We start from the raw sequence: 4,246 nt of genomic DNA, 5'->3' as shown, positions 1-4,246 counted from the left end.
AGCTCAGTTTCCACCGGGAATAACATTTTGGAAAACACTCAGTCTCTCAGTGGTTCTTTCTTTGGACAAAAAGTCAAGGGAAGTCTTTGGACAAAAAGAATGCTATTCTGTGGGCAATAGCATACAAGCTACTGGGACTACTCAAGCACACGGTTTCTCAATTGCTAGAGTCAAGGAAAGGAGTATAAGTCATACATACAAATAATTGGCTTGTAATGCCCGAGGTCGCGAACCCCCCCCCCCCCCCCCCGCAAGAGACCACCAGAGTCGTAAGTCAAAGCCAAGCGGCAAGGGTCACTTATTGCAGGTTTGAACCTGGACCTCTGCGCACTCGTCGCCAGTGACGCTGAGAGGCCCCGAACAGGGTTGGTACAGCGTTTTTATAGACAGAGACAAACAGCATAGGGGAGGTTTCAGATTATGGGGGGCCTGATTAGTTGATTTTATTTTTTATTTATTTTTTTTTTTAAATTTTTTTTTCAACGTTTTTATTTATTTTTGGGACAGAGAGAGACAGAGCATGAACGGGGGAGGGGCAGAGAGAGAGGGAGACACAGAATCGGAAACAGGCTCCAGGCTCTGAGCCATCAGCCCAGAGCCTGACGCGGGGCTCGAACTCACGGACCGCGAGATCGTGACCTGGCTGAAGTCGGACACTTAACCGACTGCGCCACCCAGGCGCCCCTGATTAGTTGATTTTAAAGTAAGGACATTTGTTGTTCTCTGATTGGGCGTCCTTTGTCTGTCCTTCGGCGGGAAGGCTTTGTCCGTTACTTGTGGCGGGAGAAAAAAAAGGGGAAGGGGGAAGGGGGAAGGGGAGGAATGTGTTAAGCAAGCAAGATTACAGAAGCGAGAAAATGCTGGTTAGTAAGTATTTTCATAATCTTAGGGTATAGCAAACTAAGTCTAGAAAAATGTAACGGTGCTCACATCGAACAATAGGCAAGACATACAAAATTTTAAATTCATTTTCTACAGGCTCATGTGCCCTCTGTGTTATAGAAGAGCAGGGTGATGAGAGGGTCCTCGCGTGACAAAACAAAATGCAATCTCCATCTAAATACCAAGAACATTTTTCACAGAACTAGAACAAATAATGGTAAAATGTGTATGGAACCGGCAGAAGACCCCAAATAACCAAAGCCATCTTGAGAAAGAATAACGCTGGAGACATCACAACTCCAGATTCCACGATATACTATAAAGCCGTAGTAATCAGAAAGGCATTGAACTCGCACAAAAATAGACACATGGATCTATGGAAGAGAATACAGAGGCCAGAAATAAACCCATGCTTATATGCTTAATTAACGTACAACAACGGAGGGAGTACGTACAATGGGGAAGGACAGTCTATTCCACAAATGGTGGTGGGAGAACTGGATAGCCACGTGCGAAAGAATGAAAGTGTACCACGTTCTTGTGCCATACATAAAAATAATCTCAAAGTGGATTAAAGACCTGAATATAAGCCCGAAACTGTAAAACTCCTAGGAGAAAACATAGGCTGCAGTCTCTTTGACATTAACTATAAAAACATTTTTCTAGTTATGTCCTAAGGCAAGGAAAAGAAAGCAAAATTAAACCATTAGAACTACACAAAAATAAAGAGTTTTTGCACAGTGAAGGAGATAATAATAAAAAAAAAGACAACGTACTGACTGGAAGAAGTTATTTTCTTTAAAATTTTTTTTAATGTTTATTTTTGAGAGACATGGATTGTGAGCAGAAGAGGGGCAGACACACACACACACACACACACACACACACACACACCCAACACACAGAGAGTCTGAAGCAGGCTGCAGGCTCTGAGCTGGCAGCAGAGTTAGACACGGGGCTCGAACTCACAAACCATTAGATCATGACCTGAGCCGAAGTCAGACGCTTAACTCACTAAGCCACTGAGGCGCCCCAGAAGAAGTTATTTTTAAATGATATATCTAATAAGGGGTTAGTATCCAAAATTTCCCAAACAGTCCAATTAAAAATGGGCATAGGACATGAACAGACGTTTTTTGTTTTCCAAAGAGGACACAAAAGTGACTAACAGATACACGAAAAGATGCTCAATGTCACTTATCATCAGGGAAATGCTAACCACCATGAGATCTGTTACCTCACACGTGCCAGAAGTCAGAATGAAAAAGACTGCGATGTTACAAGCGTGGGTCAGGATGTGGGGAGAAGGAGCCCTCGTGCGCGGCTGCTGGGAATACAAACAGACTCAGCCATTGTGGGAAGTGGTATAGACACTCCTCTGCAACCTTAAAAATAGAACTACCCTACCATCCAATAAATGCCACTGCTGGGCATCGACCCAAAGAAAACAAAAACACTTATTTGAAAACATGGATGCACCCCTGTGTTTATTGGAGCATTATTCACAGTAGCCAAGACAGGACAACAACCCAATTGTCTGTTGATAGATGAATGAATAAGAAAGATGTATATATATATCTATATCAACTGCATCCATGCTATCTCTGTATTATCTCTATCTCTCTGCCTCTCTCTTTCTCTCTCTCTCTCTCTCTCCCCATTTCTCTATATCTAGGTATCTAGATATTATGGAATACTACTCAGCCATAAAAAAGGATGCGATCTTGCCATTTGCAGCAACATGGATGGAGCTAGAGAGCATTATGCAAAGTGAAATAAGGTCCTGTGATTTCACTCATATGTGGAATTTAAAAAACAAAACAAATAAAAAATAAGAGACCAACAACTAGACTCTCACATACAGAGAATACACCGATGGTTACCAGAGCGGGGGGGAATGGGTTAAGAGCACACTTCTCATGATGAGCGCTGAGTAATGTACAGAATTGACAAATCACTAAATTGTACCCCCTGATATAATGCTATGGGGAAAACAAGTTGTAAGAATATAAATTTGCATACATTTATAAAAACACATGACATGTACTGAATCACACACACACACACACACATAGTTATGTCAATGTTCAATGTGAAATTAAGCAGTGGGTACAGGCACATAAGCAACTGTCTTTATGCCACCCTGAAAAATGATAGCATTTAGTTCTCTGAGTGTGTTTGGGCTGTGCCAACAAAGTCTCCTAGCTCAGAGATGAGAACTTGGGCAGTGAGAGATGTTTAAATGTAGTGATCACCCAATTTGCTTCTCCGGGTTAAAAGTCTCTCAGAAGCTCCCAGGAGCTGTAACTTAGCAGAGAGGTTTTGGAAGGAAGAGATGGGGCTTCCTGCCAGACCGCACTAGAGTTGTCTGTATTCATTAAAAACAGACAGAATGCTACTTAAATATGACAGCTCCAGGAACTGTGATGGTTTTTACATCTGTGTTCCCATTAACCCTCGCCGTAAATCTATTATGAAAGGATTATTCTTCTAAACTTACAGAAGATGAATCCGAGAGAGATAAATAATTAGTGAGTAGCAATATTCACATTTGAACTCAGGTCTGTGGAATGAGGCCACGTTTTAAAGGTCTATATTGCCTACAAATACAGACTACTATTAAAGTACAGAAGGCATAGCAATCCAACTCTTGGTAGTCAGGGACACCTTTTCAGAGGTACCAACATCTACCTTAGGACACAATGACCACAGCAGTTAAGGAACCAGCGGGAACGGAAGGAGAAAGATTGTGCATAGGGAAACAGTTTACGCTAAATCCCACAGGTGAGCAAGGCCACTGGGGCTTGTCAGAATTGCTGGAACTTCATCACAACTGGTTCACAACAGGCCTTTCTGGTTCATGTCAAATAGGAGGCTGTTTGATGTAAGAGAAACAGGGACTTATTAGCAGATGCTAGGTTGGCAATATTAGGACCAATGTCCAACCACCATACCCAGTGATGGAAGAGAACTAGCAGTCCTCTAAGAGCGCTTGGTTTTATGAAAGTCCAAGGAACAGGAAAGAAAATAAATTTAGGTTAAGTGATAGTGGGAGAGACCAGATGGCTTTTACGTCAATGACTATAATGGTCAGCATTCATTCGGACCGAACTGCTGACCTTTCCAGATGCCTTGCAACACAAAGGAAACAGGACAGCCGATGAAAGGGAGTGAAGACGATGACCCTTGGCAGGCGTCCTTTACCCTGGGGCTGGTAAGGAGGCAACAGTTGCGTAGAGATGGTGGCTCCCAGGCTGTGGGAGAAATGGATGGCTGTTGTGTGAGGCCAGCATATATGCAGGATTGTTGAACACAGACATGAACTAGCTCTGACTGATCATCTGGGAATCATGTACGGTCAAGG

At 42.7% G+C, this 4,246-nt stretch overlaps 1 long non-coding RNA gene across 1 annotated transcript in view; it reads right to left on the bottom strand.

Annotated features, from left to right (window-relative positions):
* Positions 1-793: 793 nt before the first annotated feature.
* The window catches only part of LOC121020792 (uncharacterized), a 4,107-nt gene continuing 654 nt past the window's right edge, over positions 794-4,246 (bottom strand). The window contains exons 2-3 of the long non-coding RNA XR_005786285.1: positions 3,681-3,685; positions 794-979 (exon numbers count right to left, since the gene is read on the bottom strand). This is a non-coding gene — a long non-coding RNA (uncharacterized LOC121020792). The remainder of the gene's footprint in view (positions 980-3,680; positions 3,686-4,246) is intronic.

This window comes from Herpailurus yagouaroundi, unplaced genomic scaffold (assembly GCF_014898765.1).
Source record: "Herpailurus yagouaroundi ecotype Mexico unplaced genomic scaffold, PumYag 251, whole genome shotgun sequence".
Lineage (NCBI taxonomy): Eukaryota > Metazoa > Chordata > Mammalia > Carnivora > Felidae > Herpailurus > Herpailurus yagouaroundi.
This window is presented reverse-complemented; position numbering and strand designations above follow the sequence as displayed.